This window comes from Peromyscus eremicus, chromosome 17 (genome assembly GCF_949786415.1).
Source record: "Peromyscus eremicus chromosome 17, PerEre_H2_v1, whole genome shotgun sequence".
In the NCBI taxonomy this organism is placed as follows: domain Eukaryota; kingdom Metazoa; phylum Chordata; class Mammalia; order Rodentia; family Cricetidae; genus Peromyscus; species Peromyscus eremicus.
The window spans coordinates 26544538-26561349 of NC_081433.1; the positions used below are offsets into that span (position 1 = coordinate 26544538).

At 44.1% G+C, this 16812-nt stretch overlaps 1 long non-coding RNA gene and 1 pseudogene across 1 annotated transcript; one reads left to right on the plus strand and one right to left on the minus strand.

Moving 5' to 3' along the window:
* Positions 1-239: 239 nt before the first annotated feature.
* On the plus strand, positions 240-3561 carry LOC131894302 (uncharacterized). Its single transcript, XR_009374877.1, has 2 exons — positions 240-284; positions 3441-3561. It is a non-coding gene; the product is annotated as an uncharacterized LOC131894302 (long non-coding RNA).
* Positions 3562-16027: 12466 nt separating this feature from the next.
* LOC131894574 (large ribosomal subunit protein eL27-like) lies at positions 16028-16416 on the minus strand (annotated as a pseudogene).
* Positions 16417-16812: the final 396 nt, after the last annotated feature.

The following is a 16812-nucleotide window of genomic DNA, read 5'->3' on the forward strand; positions in this document are numbered from 1 at the left end:
AACTTTATTGAGAGCATCAGGCAATTTATACTCTGAGGTTTAAGAAGAGTCACCTGAGTAAAGTGTCCAATCACAAGGACAAGCCACATGTGGCAAAATATGTTTTTCCATAAAGTCATATGAATAACAACAGCTGAAGTAAACTCACTCTTATCTACTAAACACATTGTTCTGAGAACAATTCTATGTTTCCAAGAAACTGAGGTCATGTTTTCTTGGAGTTTTGTCACAAGCACTCAGAATTCTCACATGACTCCATTCTTGGACCATGTTCCAATAGTATGGTACGTATTATCATTTTTTATTCATTATAATGGTTTCCAAAATTTATCCACTATATATATTTCTTCAATGACCAGCTATTTGGTTTGTTTTGAACATATGTCTGAGTAAGTACAATATGATAGAAATCATACATTGACATGTAGCAGAAACAGAACAGTGATTAAAATCAGACAGACTTGCGCTCAGCTTCCATCTGCCATGTGAGTGCTGTGAAGATTTGGAGATGTTTCCCAGCTTCTCTGGTTCTTGGTGTCCTCATCCGCAAAATGGAACCATACTCAATTAAAAGTATTCTAAAGGGTAATAATCATGAGGCCTAGGCAGGGGGATCACAAGTTTGAGGGTGGTCTGGGATATATAGTAAGACTCCATCTAAAAAAAAATCTTTTAAAAAAGAGAGCTGGGCAGTGGTGGCACACACCTTTAATCCCAGCACTCGGGAGGCAGAGGCAGGAGGATCTTTGTGAGTTCGAGGCCAGCCTGGTCTCCAAAGCCAGTTCCAGGAAAGGCGCAAAGCTACACAGAGAAACCCTGTAAAAAAGAATGTTAATAGGGCTGGAGAGATGGCTCAGAGGTTAAGAGCACTGGCTGCTCTTCCTGAATCCTGAGTTCAATTCCCAGCAACCACATGGTGGTTCACAACCATCTATAGAGAGATCTGGTGCCCTCTTCTGGCATGCAGGCATACATACACTATATACATAATAAATAAATAAATCTTTTTAAAAAAAGATATTAGAGAATGCATATTAAAAAATGGGCAGGGGCTGGAGAGGTGTCTTAGTAGTTAAGAGCCCTGGTTGCTCTTCCAGAGGACCCAGGTTCTAACCCCAGCACACCCCCCCACAGGAGCTCACAACCATCTGTAACTCCAGGCCTAGGGGATCCAGTTCCCATGTGGGCACTGCACACATGTGGTGTGTAGTTATATATGAAGACAAAACATTCACATACAAATGAATAAAAATTTTTAAAAACTTAAAAAGTAAATGGGCACATACTAAATACCCATTATAAAGAAAATGCGATTATCTCTGCTCTCACTTTCATTAATTTCTTCCTGAAGACCCCCTCTTTCCCCTCTAAACCATGAATTTTTCAGAATAATGTCAACAGATAATTTACAATCATCAGTACAGCCTACTCCATTCCTGCTTTTGTGAATTCACTGAGTTCATTTCTGGTAACATAATTAATATTGGGCACATGTTCTATGGATCTCTCAGAATGAGAGGACTTATTTTCTGAAGAGGTAGAATTGGGGTATGCGTAGATTAATATTGAGGTTCAGTGAAGCCAGAGCTTGTAGACGACCAACACACCATGGTGGTGAGCCGTACACCAGACATGGGGAGAAGCTCCATGGTCAGGAGCTCGAAATCTGAGTAAACTGTGATTTAGGCACACTCAAGTCCGTGTGTGTGTGTGTGTGTGTGTGTGTGTGTGTGTGTGTGTGTGTGTGTGAGACAGAGAGAGAGAGACAGAGAGAGAGCACTAGGATGCTGAGGAGTTCATTTAGATTACTGGATGGAATTAAGCAACTGAGAAATACAAATTTTGTAAGAGAGAAGACTATGTAGTATGTAGGTTGCTGTAGGTTGCACTCAGCATTGAGCCTTGAGTAGGGAACTGAGCTGTGCCTCGAGGTGCAGAGGCCGGGGGTGCACCTTAGAATTGAACTCTTCCTTAGGAGATTCCTCTGTTGTTCTGTGGCCTTGGTAGTGCAGACAATAATACTGTTACTATAGCTGAGGTGCTGCTGTGTTCCTTCTCTTCATCTCTTACACACACACACACACACACACACACACACACACACACACACACACATGAGATCTATATCTGTATCTATATCTATATCTATATCTATATCTATATAGATATATATAGAGAGATGGCATGCTACCCAAGGGAGAATGGGTACAGCAGGCAGGGACTTTAGATATAGGAATCATTGAAGCCATGTGAGAATGGATTGACTGCAAGCCAACTTCTCTTCTATGTCAGGGGAGAGATCTGAACTTGTCAGCACCATAGAAAGCAACAACGTGGGGTATGGGAGGGGGGTAATGGAGGGGAGTGTGACAACATGTAGTGTGAACCTGAAATTCTCCCCCAGGCTCATGCTTTGAATTCTTGTTCCCTAACTGGTTGGTGCTGCTTTGAGGACTGTTGAACATTTAGGAGGTAGGGCCTAGCTGGCAGATGTACCTATCAAGGGTCATGTCTTTGAGGGTTATTAGCCTGGCCCCTAGTTCTGGTCATTCTGTCCCCTGGTCCACTGCCAGATAAATGTCCAGTGCCTCACGTTCCCACCACCGTGGATGGAGCTGTTCCTCCATGTCGTCTCTACATCTACAACCGAAATACCCTAGAACCAGGAGCCAAACAGATCTCTCCTCCCTAGTGCCATCTGTTGGGTATTTGGTCATGTTGGCACATAAGTAGGTGATCAGAGCTGGTGGTCCTCGAGGTCCTACATTGGAGCAGTCCTGTGCTGGCGACAGCTGTCTGTGCTATCCCACTTTCCCAACGAAGAAATTGATACTCAAAGAGCTGAGAGGCAGTTTCTCTTCTTGACTGAGTAGAAAACTGAGAGAGAAAAGAGCCTCTGTCTGTTTGATTCTGGGGCCATATTCTTTAGTTATGCTCTGTTGTTTTCCTCTCAAAGATACAACACCAGCTAGTGAAGGGCCGATCCAGCAGTCTAGTCTTGGAATTCTGCTGCTCGGATGCATTATCAAATGTTGGGGGCATCTGCTTCCTCTCTCCTTGACATAGCTTGTTAAAATTTCACGACCTCTTTTTCATTTTAGCCGTTTTTGCTTTGGGTCTTGTGTTGCTTTGTTCTGGAGACTTGCTATCACAGCTTTGATTTTTTTTTCTTTTTTATGAAAGTGTTGTTTTATATAGATTGTACGATATATTTTTGTAAGTCCACATGCACATGCGCATACAAACATATTTACACATGTTTATATGTGTGTACACAAACACACGCACATGTATACACAATCACAGACTTTCCCCACCCATTCTCTTCTCTTGGTACTTGATAATTGGTCCCAGTTGTGCTACTGTTGCCTAGCTATGAGTCAATCAAATGTCCCCTTGTACTCTGTGTCTAAAGCATAAATATTGTTCTCCCTTTCTAGAGCACGGGAGAGAAGAAGAATATTTCTCCACATAAACTCTGCTGCCTTTTAAAATATGAACACTAGTTTTCTTTAACTGCTGAGTCACTGGTGAATAGAAACTGATTTTAGTGTTTTCAAATGCACTCCAGTATTGTTCTGGGTAAGGGGTTATTGCCCATTTGCATGAAGGGACCGCTGGATAGAGGATTTTCAAGATGTGGTTTCATACTGTTCCAGAATATTCGTATGAAAACAGAGTTGCTATCTTTAGACTTTGAATCTATGCTCTAAAGCTCAGAAGAAATCTATCCAGGTAAGCTACTGGGTTGAGTCAAAATGTCTAAAATGCTACACCAGCTTCAAAACAAAACAAAAACCAAAAACTAGATGACAACTCACCAAGTCTGCAGCTGATGTATGACAACCTTGATTTTCCAACACGCTTTCAAGTTACTTCTACATTAAGATATAAATATGCAGTAGTGACAGTATATGGACTTGGGGGGGGGGTACCATCCTACCCTCGAAGGACTGGCGCTCACTAGGTGTGGTTGCACGTGTCTGTAATCTGAGCACTTGGGAGGCAGAGCCAGAAGGACTGTGAATTCAAAGCCAACCTGGGGTACACAACAAGTATGAGGCCAGCTTGGGTGACGTAGCAAGACTGTGAAAAAATCCCTAAGGATTGGGTTGTAACTCTGTGATCAACCACTTACCTCTCTGGGGTCAATTCCCAGCATCGAAACGAACAAAGAACTGCAACTCCAATAAAGAAGCTGTATTCGTCAACATTGTACTGCTGCATTGAAAAACCTGACGCAAATTTGGGTTCAAGACTTGGTAGCCACATGTAGCACATCATTAACAGAGTATGTGTTAGAGCTAGTGCTCATACCCCAAACTAGGAAGCAGAGAGATAATGGAGAGATCAGTGCCCACAGTCCCTTCAGAGAACATGCTCCCCAGACCTAAGGACCTCCCATAAGGCTCTATGTTCTTTCTTTTAAAATTTATTTTATATATATGAGTGCTTTCGTCCACATGTATGTCCGTGCATCATTTGTGTGCCTGGTGCCCTCAGAGGTCAGAGGCCTTGGCATTAGTTATAGATGGTTGTGAGCCACCATGTGGGTGCTGGGAATCAAACCAGGATCATCTGGAAGAGCAGCCTGTGTTCCTAGCTGCTAAGCCATATCTACATCCTCCTCTAGACAAGTCTATTTTCTTTTAATTATTAGATTTACCATTTGTGTGTGTGTGTGTGTGTGTGTGTGTGTGTGTGTGTGTATGTGTTTCTGTAAGCCACAGTGGGTTTGCGAAGGTTGCTTCTCTCCTTCTACCCCAAGTTCCACTTCCTAATGGTCCATAACACCTCTCAATGCTGCTACCCTGGGTACCAACACCTTAAGACACAGACTTTGGGGGACACTCCACCAATTCATAGTGGTGCCTATCTGACTGCTTGTAGGAGTTGGCATCTAGCCTCCAGAGCCTTCCTTATTCAAGATGCCATATGTTCTAATGCTTCTAGCTATGAGAAACACTGGCTATTTAGACATAGCTCTTCTTGATCTATATGCTGGCATCTGAATACTGTAGCCACATGCATTTTCCTGCAACTTGCATTTGCTATACTAATAAAATTTCCTGATTACAGAGATAATAGGTACAGAACAAATAGGCTGCGATGCAAGACTTCCTGGGAAAGGGAGGTGGAAAATGTGTGTTTTCTGTGGCTAAGTATGGCTTCCAAGAGTAACTCTAGGTTGTTTTAAATCCCTCATGTTCGCATTTAGAAAAACTGGGAAAACACACCACAAACACTGAGATGACTCTTCAGTGTCGTCCAGCCCGCTCTCCTCATCAAGGAAAACAACCACAGGGTCGATACAAAAGCAGCTTCAGCTGACAATTCTCATGGCACCATCTGGACTATATTTCTATTCACTTCTGTTAGAGAAGACGCCACTGTGATTTCCTTGGGGTGCTGGAGAATCTTCACTGTCAACTTGATTGGATTTAGAATTGTACACTGTCGGGCATGTCTGGGAGGGCATTTTTTAGGGAGGTATTAGTGGAGAAAGACTACCCACCCTGAATGTGGCACCACCCCACGGGCCTAACAAAAAGGAGAAGAGAAGGAGTGCCAGGCTCCATTTCTCTCAGCCTCCTGACTGTGGATGCAGGGTGACCCGTGGCCTCACACTTGCCCACAAATCCCTTTACCTGTTGAGCCGTATCACAGACCCCTTAGCAAGCTTTTCAGAGAAACTGAATTTTCGCAGTTCTGTTTTCTTAACTGCATGGTTTCTGCTAAAATAAGGTTCTTTTATATTTTGACACAATTAAAAAACAAACAAACAAACAAAACAAAACCGCAAGCATTTTGCATCATGGTACATATATGACTTTATTACAGGTGATTATGAATGACTTCTGCTACTCTGATGGGTTCAAACTTCTAGGGGCTGTCTCCCTTTTCTCATTGTCTTTACACTGTAGCTCAGACTCTGGCTGTGACTGTGTAGGGTGAGAGTTTGCACCTTGAGTCTGGATTGAGGTGCTGCATGCTATATCTGCATGCAGGCACATATTTACATGAGCAAATAGCATAACCTATTATTTCTAAGAAAAAAAATTTCTCAGTATACCCAAGACCAGGAGAAGGCACAGGAGATACTGAGAACCCTATGAATCTGTTCCCAAGTTCTAGGTTTGATCCCTCTCTTTCAGAGAGGGGCTAAAGCCCAAAATGAAAGAGCTCTCTTCTGGAGGAATTTTGTGGCATTCTGGACACAGGCGAAGCCATACAGGCCTGGGAGGACCGTATCACCTTTAGTACATTTTTGGACTATAATATAAATATGTGGCTCTGGGAGTGCAAATATAATATGTTATTTATTAGTCTTGTTGCAACTAAATACCTGACAGAAGCCACTTAAGGAAGGAAGGATTTATTTTGTATTGCAGTTCTGGGGGATAAAGTCCATCACAGCGAGAGAGCTATGGCAGCAAGAGCAGGAAGCAGACAGTCACATCGTTGTTGAAGTCAGGAAGCAGGAAGTGGCGAATGATTATAGTCAGTAAAAACTCACTTTCCCACCTCAGTGAGTTTGATCTAGATAATCCCTTATTAATGTCTGTGTTGTTGGTTGTTTTTTTACTTTTTGCTCTTTTGGTGAGGGCTGCCACCTAACTCCCAAATAAATCACACATGGAGGCTTATTCTTAATTATAAATGCCTAGCCTTAGCTTGGCTCGTTTCTTGCCATTTTTTTTAACTTTAAATTATCCCATCTATTGTTTGCCTCTGGGGTTTTACCTTTCTCTATTTCTGTATACCTTTTCTTTCCTTCTTACTCCATGTCTAGCTGTGTAGTTGGGTGGCTGGGTGGCTAGCCCCTGAAGTCCTCCTCTCCTTATTCTCTTGCTCTTTATTCTTTTTCCTCCCAGAGTTCTCCTTGTGTTTATTCTCTTTGCCTGCCAGCCCCACCTATCCTTTCTCCTGCCTCACCATTCAACTCTTTATTAGACCATCAGGGGTTTTAGACAGGCATAGTAACATGGCTTCACAGAGTTAAACAAATGCAACATAAAAGAATGCAACACATCTTTGCATCATTAAACAAATGTTCCACAGCATAAACAAATGCAACACATCTTAAAATAATATTCTACAACATGTCTGTTTCCATGATTATTCTAAACCTCATCAAGCTGACAGTCAAGGTTAATTAATCCCAGCACTCAGGAGGCAGAGGCAGGTGGATCTTTGTGAATTTGAGGCCAGCCTAGTCTACAGAGTGAGCTCCGGGAAAGACGCAAAGCTACACAGAGAAACCCTGTTTCGAAAAACCACCACCAACAACAACAAACAAACCAAAAAAGAAAAAGAAAAAAGAAAAACATTGGTTGGATAGCTCTGGATCCACACAAGTTCCCCATTCCCCAAGTCTGTCTCCATAGAATCAATCATTGAGTGAGCATCGAACACGGTGTTGACCTTGAAAGAAAAGGGCCAGGAGAAGACTGTCTGATTGAAAATAGAGGGAAGGCAGGCTGTCTGGCTGCCAGACGCTTCAAAATAGAATTTACCTTGGTGATTTAACTATAGGCCAGTGCCTGGCCCTGAATTTTTCGGGTTCAGAAACAGAGAAAATTGATTTTGTCAGCATAGTGAGGTAAGATCAGTTTCCCGGGCCCTCGGTCATGCTAACCAAGTTTGCGAGAGAGGGATGTGAAAATCAAAACGCCATTTTATTAATTTATATGGACAAGCAAAATCAGCCCAGAGATCAGACACACACTCTGCTTGGCGCACACTCTCTCCCTGTGGTGAAATCTAGGTGGGAAGTCAAATTATCATCAGAAGACAGCTGGGTGAGCTGGAATTAGAGCAAGCAGAGGCAGCTGGTTGGCTGCCTGACTGCAATACAAAATGAAGAAGGCGACGCTGCACTCGCCACCAAAGGGTAACACCTGGAGGGATCAATGGACTTGAATTCTGCAGCCAGGCTGCCACTCAAGCGCGGACCTGAGTGTACAGGACTCCTTCGTCCCTGTGGACACTGCTGTGTCCTGTGCTGACCACACTTATTGTGCTGGACATGTTATTTCTTCAGCTGGGTCGATTCCATTGATCAGTTACAGCCCAGTGGTCCCTTTGTGTGAGCCTTGCTTTCACCCTGTCCACCAAGTAAGGCTGGGACAATCGTCTCCGAGGGACCCTCACCTATCTTCGAGGTCAGCAGTGGCTGTCATTTGCTGCTGAGGTTGGGAGACCTCTGATTATACAAACCAAAAGCTCCACCACCCCCGCACAAAGCTTTGCTTGTCCCCGCTTTAGGCCAGGTCCAGCTGGGCAGAGGAGGCTAATGAATTGATAATGGGACTGATCGATAATGTTTATCTCAGGACAGGGGTTGCCTCATATTTCTGAACAATTTACTACCTAAGCTAAACCCAGAGGAAGCTGCTGTTGCCTCTGAGTTGCCAAGAGCCCTGCTGAAGGCCTCGAGCTATAGGCGTCTGCTCTCCATCAGTATTCAGATGTATTTTAAGAGCTCAAGATGTGAGCCGACACCTCCACGAACACGGAAGAAATGCCCCGAAGCTAGCAGCTCAGGTTTGATCTGTGGGGAGAGAAGCATTAACTGCTTTGGATGACGCCCCTTTATCCTAATGTGTCCCGTCTTCCCCAACTCATCTCTGCCCTAGACACCTCCCTTACAATTAGGATGACCGCATATAGTCTGGCATTGGGAGCTTGTCAAATACCCGACTCTTGGATTGATGAGTGCTCGTGTTGGTGTGACTAAACACTTGTCAGAAAGCAACCGAGAGGAGGAGAGGTATATTTTGCAGTCTGAGGTGATGCAGTGCGTCAGGGCAGCGGAGGCTTGGCAGTAGGCAGCCACATAGTGGCAAGGGCGCGTGGCAGCCGCCGGTTCACATCTCAGGGGACCAGGAAGCAGATGAAGAGGGATGCTGGTTTTCTACCGGCTTTCTCCTTTTCCCCATTTTATTTGATGCAAGACTCTAGGTCATGGGATGCTGCTGCCCACATGCATGTTAGTTAATCTTCTCTGGAAATGTTCTCCCAGACAAACTCAGAGGTGTGCCTCATTAATGCCCTAGGTTTTTATTAATCCAATCCAGCTGACAAGCTAAATTAACTGTCACAACTCTGTTCTAAGCATCTAAGTAATTTCTATTATAACCATTCTTTGAAATCTGTCACTATTATTAACTTCACGTTACAGAAGAAGAAACGAGACATAGAGAGGTTAAATAAGTTCCCCCGAAGTCACTAGCTCATGTGAAATAGATACCCGTTTTTGTACTCAGATGATAAAATTTGGGCTAAAGCTGCTTCCTTCATGTCTCGGATGACAACCTAACTTAGTGGGCAAACTAAGTTACTATACTACTGTTCTCAATCTCAGCAGTTGAGTTTCAGCCAATCAGAGACTACTACCTGATCAGACCATGTCCATATAAGGCAAGTACCTCATTACACTGTGCTCATACAAGGCTGACCACAGCCAATCAGATTGCTTCTGTATGCTTCTTTTCTCTGGTCATAAACATGGCTTGTACATGTGCCTGGGACTCTGGTTCTGAATGCTCTGGCTCTGTAAACTCTTCCTTGCTGAAATAAACTTTGTTAAATTTACCTCAAATTTTTCTTTAACACTATTTAGTGGCAACACCATATGCTAAACTTGTCTACCTACTGATCCATAGTGTTAAGTAGAGCTGGGAGATTTCTTTAAATGCATCTGAATCACTCCATATCAAGTCTTAAAAATTAGAGTTTATTAATAATAATATAAATTCTACTGGCCATATATCCTTAAGTCATTTACCTCTCTGAAACTCAGCTTGTTTAATCTGAGAGGATCCCCTCAGATCTCTACATTCCTGTCCAGTTTCAACTTTGTGAGTTTTATCTCATGAGTATTACCTTTGCCTTATTTTTTATGGACTTTTAAACAATCTGTCATTTTATTTGAGCCAATAAGTATTTTTTGCTCACCCTCATTTTTCTGGATGTTCTACTCATTGTGGTATTGAATATACATATATTGGTACTGCTCATATATATATTAACTTGAACTGATTGGCATCACCTCCCAGTAAGTGTTATGCCCAGATTGTGGAACCCCCAAAAGACCACCACAGAGACTGAATCACACATGTAAAAGCAAAGAGCCTTTATTATCTTCAAGCTCCGAGCTTGGTCTCTCTGTCCATCTGACACAGTGGTGAGAGCCCAGAGCCTAGGCAGGGTAGGTTTTTTTTTTTTTTTTTTAATCATAGCAAGGTTGGGGTGAGGAGATTTCCAGGGTTCAGGGCCCTGATTGACTGACATTTGTCTAGGGGTATAGGGAATGTTTGGAATGTCAGGTATTTCCTCTTAGATGCAGGCCCCACTGGGTGGGGTCTGCCAGAAGCTGTATCTGGGCCTCTTAACCTGTCATGGCAGCTGTGTGGTCAAGCTGTTTTGCCCCCCCCACACACACACACACATAAGGTGGCCAGCCAGGCACCATTACTGTCTCATTATACAGATTTAGCAATTTATGGGATCAGTAAGTGACCTAGACTCATGGAGTTCACATCTGTCATTCTTTGTCTCCATGCATCCATCCCTGGGTGGTATTTGGTATACCACCTTCTTAAGCAACCAGCTGCAGAGTGTGTCATTTAGGCACGTGCCTGCCAGAGACACAGGAAGAGTGTGCCTGGCATAAAGTTACTATTATAGCTACTCTTTAAGGCAAAAAATTGTCCTAAAATGTTTACACAGAACTGTGGGCCAGCTGAATATTGTGTGTACATGTCTTTTCTTAAATTAGGTAATTGGTCCCTAAAGATGAGTGTTTGGGTGTTTAACACATGAAAAATTCTCAATTCTAAACTATGGCTCATCAGCAGTCATCACCCAGGAGCTCAGAGACGTGAAAAGTTAGCTCAGGTGATTCAGACTCCAACACTGCACAGTGCAACAGCCTATGTGTGTATATATGTAGTGTGTGTGTGTGTGTGTGTGTGTGTCCTTGTCCTTGAGACAGGGGTCTTACTCTGTTGCCTAGGTTGGTCTTGAACTCTGGGGATCAAGCAATCCTCTTGTCTCAACCCCTGAATTAGCTGGGCCTACAAGGATGTATTGGTGCATCTGGCTATGACCTAGCTGGGACATCTTTTTTCTACGAAGTAAACAATCCTACTTTTTTTTTTTTTTTTTTTTTTTTTTTTACAGATGGCAAATCAAACAGAGATAAAAACAACACATCAAAATTAAATTCATTCAAAGCCAGTTTGAGCTATATAGTACCAGGCCAGCTAGAGTTACATAGTCAAGCTCTGTCAGAGAGAGAGAGAGAGAGAGAGAGAGAGAGAGAGAGAGAGAGAGAGAGAGAGAGAGAGAGAGAGAGAGATTAATTCATAGGAAGTTGGGGCACAAAGTCCTGCCCCTAGCTGAGGAGGTATTGGCTATTGTTAGCTGCTGGGAGAAGATGAGTCGGGTTTTTGTTTTTTGCTAACAATTCTTCCTTACTTTCATTTTTCTACAGGTTTATAGCCATTGGTAATTGGACCACATTTTAGTAGAAGGCCGCAGGTCCAAGGCTATTTGGGCAGCACAGATTGGTCTTAATGGGAGAAACAAAACAAAACTGGACTCTGGGTCCAAAGAGAGAGCTCAGTGGGTAAAGGTGCATTCTGCTACGCCTGACGACCTGAGTTTGATCCCGAAGACCTACTGGGTAGAAGGAGAGAACCGACTCCCACAAGTCCACCGTGGCGTGCATGAAAGAGCACATGCACACACACATACATACACGTACAGTAAACAAATAAATGTAACAAAAAATTAAGTATTAGTTTCCTACTTTGATCAGTAAAGGTGTTTATACAAGATCGCTAATGACTTGCTAGTGTAGTTTCCCCCAAATGCTGTTCTGCACACGACGCAGAGACCAGGCGTCTTAGGCTCATCTGTAGGCTTCACTCCACGCTTCTGTTCTCAGATCCCAAGAGCTCCCTCCAGCCTTGAGATTCTCCAGACTAGCAGAGGATTGATGCCGCCGAGGAGATGATCTCAGGGAAAACAGAGCCCCAACAGACACATCCACTCCAGTTATCGACATGAAAGATCCTTCGGGGAGAGACGCTAGCGGAGGCAGGGCTGGGGAAACACATGTCAGGATGACTGTGTGAGGACTGAGTGAAGAGCCAGGGTGATGGGCCGCCTGAATCCCCGGCTGATCAAAGAAAGCTCCGGCTCTCATGTTGCCCTTGCGCTTCTTCCTGAGATGGCGAGGCTTCTGCCCAACCGCTAGTGTTTTTCTGCAACGCCTCCGTGGGGAGCACGAAAATAAATGTGTAGGCAGCTGTAATAGATGAGGGGCTATTCTTTTTTTTTTCCTTTTTTAATATTTTTATTTTGCAGTACAATTCAGTTCTACATATCAGCCACGGATTCCCTTGTTCTCCCCCCTCCCGCCCCCTCACCTTCCCCCCAGCCCACCCCCCATTCCCACCTCCTGCAGGGCAAAGCCTTCCCCGCGGACTGGGATCAACCTGGTAGACTCAGTCCAGGTAGGTCAGTCGAGGGGCTATTCTTTATGCCATCTGCCCATGTAAAGTCTCAGATTCAAGGGATACACTAGGACCGTGAGGGTAGGGACATTTTGTTTCACAGTTCTAGCTCCCTCCTCTCCCCCCCCCCCCCATTCTCCCTAACATTGCTTCTGCTAAATTTTAAAAATTTTATTTATGTTTATTTGGTGTGTGTGTGTGTGTGTGTGTGTGTGTGTGTACATGCACATGGGTGCAAGTGTGTGTGTAGGCCAGAAGTTGATATCCAGTTTCTCTTTCTCATCCTCATTATCATGTAATTTTTTTTATATGCATGAGTGGTTTTGCCAGGTCCTCTGGAAGAGCAGTACACACTTAATCACTGAGCCCAGCCCTCCATCTTCTGTTTTGACACAGCTCCTCCCTGTCTAAGGTCTTATTATGCAACCTTGGATAGCTTCGAAGTCACTTTGTAGAGCAGGCTGGCCTTGAACTCACAGAGCTCTGCCTCCTGGGTGCTGGGATTAGAGGCGTGTGCCACCACCTCTACTGGGAGTTTTCTTATTGAAACTGGAGCTCACTGATTCAATGAAATTGGACTTCACTGATTCAACTCGATCGGCTGGCCAGAAATCTCGAAGACTCTCCTGTCTCCTCGTATCTAATATTAGGATTACAGGTAGGTGTCTGCCAAGCTTGCCTTTTTATGCATGTGCTGGGATCTGAATCCAGGTCTTTGTGTTTTGCATGGTAAACATTTTCCTAATTGAGCTATCTCCCCAGCCTTTATATTTTCTTTAAGGGACCTCTAAATAGGTCTTACTTTTTTTTTTTTTTTTTTTTTTTGATTAAAGAATTGGCTCCAGGGGTGGGGAGATGGATCCATCTGTAAAGCACCTGTGGACCCCAAATTGGGACCCTCAGAACCCACGGAAAAAGTGAGGTGTGCTTGTGTGTGGCTGGATCTCCAGCATAGGAAGCAGAGTCAAGCAGATACACCAAGCTCTCCAGCCAGATGAGCGGGTCAGTTGGTGAGCACTGGGTCCAGTGAGAGACTCTGTCTCCAAAGGTAAGGTGGGGAGTGACCTAGGAAGCCATTGGTATTGACCTTCAGCCTCCACATTCATGTGAACACACATATATACTCACCTGAATGCACATGTGCATACACACACACAATACTACACTTATGTACACACATACATCCACACTTATACCCACACCCACACCCACACACAAACCTGTCTTCTGTAACATAAAGTTTACAATCAAGGATCGAGATATTCTGAAGGACAATTAAAGGAATATTTTATGCCTTTTGTTGCCGGTGTGAATGAGTTTTCCCTCACAATGGAGCTTTTAAATTAGTTTTAAAATAATGAATTACATTAAGCAGGTATTTCGAAGACAGTCCTGCCTCACAAACTACCCCTAAAGGGTGAGAGACAGCAGCAATCCTGTGTCCTCACAGCCTGTGGGTCAGATGGCTTGTGCAGGCTGACTCAGTCCAGTGCCCGTGCTTTCAGATCAGACCCAGCTTGGGGAGGCTGCTGCTCTCCGAGTCTATTTGTTCCGGAGCCTGAGCTAAAAGATAGCAAGGTCCCTAGGGGACCTCTTCCTGGAGATGGCGTAAGTGCAGGAGGCCCAGGGGCAGAAATGAATGCTTGTGAAGGGCTCTTGTGGGTAGAATCGTGCCCTGCAAAGCTGTATTGAAGTCTGAGTCCCTGCCCACGTTTTACCAGTGAATGTGACCTCATTTGGTAATGGAGCCTATGCAGATGCAGTCACATTAGGGTGACGTCATAATGGATTAATGTGGGCCCTAATCCAGTGTCTGGTGTCCTCACAAAAGGAAAGAAACTTGGACACAGGTGCCCAGGAAGAAAGAATATCATGATGGTGAAGGCCGAAGTGGAGATTTGTTAACACAACCAAGAATCGACGACAGGGTGGGAAGGAACCGACCAGATTCCCTGAACTTACAGAAGGATGGATTGAGTCTGTTGCCCAAGCCTGGCCTCCAGGAGTCTGAGTGTGTGTGTGTGTGTGTGTGTGTGTGTGTGTGTGTGTGTGTGTTATGGTACCCTTGAGAAATGAATATAAGACGTAAGCCTATCCCTTTTGCCCATCTTCCGTCGGTCAGTGTAGGTTGCAGGTAGCAGAGTTGAAAGTTGAGGGTCATAAAGAGTGTGCTGAATCTCTGCTTGGCCAGGTGATGGGTGGAAGGAGGGAGGGAATTGGGGGTCAGAATTAGGCTACCGTATGGGAGGATTCGGATATGTGTTTGCTGAAGCATCTTCAGATGGGATGCTAGAATCTGTGCACCAATAGCATGGGTGCTGTACGAAGAGAGAGTTGAATTCTTGTTCTGAGACTTGAGGCTCCATGATCTTAGGAGAACGACATGACCTTGAAAACATCACTTCCTTCATTTGTGCGGTGAGAACAATAACAGTGCCCTCTCATAAGGCTCATTAATACTTACTGCTCGAGTGGGTGTGTGTGAAGTGTTCATCTCAGCTACCAACATTAAACAGTCCAAACGCCCCAATAAATAGTAGCTAGTGCCATATTATCACTGTGATAATAGAGCGGTAAGGACTTGGAAACTCAGGGAGGAGTGTTCCGTTAGCACTTTAGAACAGAAGTGGATGACTGGAAGACAGGTTACGCAAGGTGAACATTCAAATTTTCTTTTGTGGAGCATCACGTAAGATATGCTAATGACCCTTTGGGTAGGCATGGGTTTGTGTCTCAGGAAGAAAAGAAGAGCCTGTTTGCCTAGAGAATAGCCAGGTTCAGAGGACTTAAAGCTGTGTATAAAAGGATGTAGCCCCTAGCTACAGAGGCATAAGGGCATGACTCTATGCTATAGAGAAGTAGGATATGGAGAATTTGTATGGGAAAACACTAGGTGTGGGGATGGGAGGGTCATGAAGAAGCAAGATGAAGCTTTGGCATCTCTGTGGTAACATGCCTAGTCCTGGAATTGAGTGGACATGACATAGAGATGTCATCTCGAGGCTTGATTACCTCACCTACAGGGTGTAACACAGAATGTAAGTCTGAGGGGGGCAGAGGATGCTTCAGGCTACCTCTTTTTAAAAAGTTATATTTTTAATTATTGTTTTAATTGTACAAATTAGTGGAGCATGCTAGCTCTCTTGCTTTGATCATTACCCACTGCTGAATTATAGTGACTGTGCTGTAGCAAGAGGAGCCAGCTTGTGAGAAAGTACGATGTGGCCCTGAGCATCCAGAAATGTTTGGCCTGATGTGGTGGCCCGTGCCTTTAATTCCAGCACTGGAGAGGTAGAGGCAGGAGGATCTCTGTGAGTTTCAGGCCAGCCAGGGCTACATAGTGAGACCCTGTCTCCAACAAACAACAAACAAACAAACAAACATTCACCTTCTAAAGGAGCCACCACCCAAGGGAACAGAGTACCCGTGGATGAGGGGGAAGAGAGACTTGACTGGGTTTTTTCTTTCTTTCATTTTTAATGATGGGAATAAAAATATATCTAAAAGTGGAGCTTCTAGAAAAACCATTTGTTCTTCCCTGTCTTACATTGTTCCTCAGATTTGACCTTGGCCTCCCTCCTGGCCTTGTATTTTAGGGCTGGGTCACTAAAGACATCCTTGTTGACAACAGATATCTTCCGTTGTGGGAAGGAGGTTGTTGTCGTTTTGAACTTTCACAAAGGGCTTGATCTTAGATCTCTCGGTGATTTTCTTCTTGCCCATGGCAGCTGTCACTTTTCGGGGATAGCAGTCAATTCCAGCCACCAGGGCATGGCTAAGGGCAGTCTGAGGTGCCCTCATCAATATTCTTCACGATGATTGATTTGTGTCCAGAATAGCATCCAGCCACGACCCGCACCACTTTCCTAGGTTTCATTAATTTGCCCATTTCAGCAGCAAGCAGCCACCACCCAGCAGAAAGGAAAGAAGGACACTTCTGATAACCTTTCACCTTGCAGAGCAGAGGCTTCACTCTGGAATCAGTTTTTCTTTTCTTTTTCTTTCTTTCTTTCTTTTTTCTTTTTCTTTTTTTTCTTTTTTTTTTTTTTTTTTTTGAGACAGGGTTTCTCTGCGTAGTTTTGGTGTCTGTCCTGGAACTTGCTCTGTAGACCCGGCAGGCCTCGAACTCACAGAGATCCACCTGGCTCTGCCTCCAGAGTGCTGGGATTAAAGGCGTGCACCACCACTGCCCAGCTGGAGTCAGTTTTCCTTATTAAAGTTTCTGTATGCCGCATGATTAGATGAAATGAAACACTAACCTCTGCTTTTAGCAGCTAACAGATAG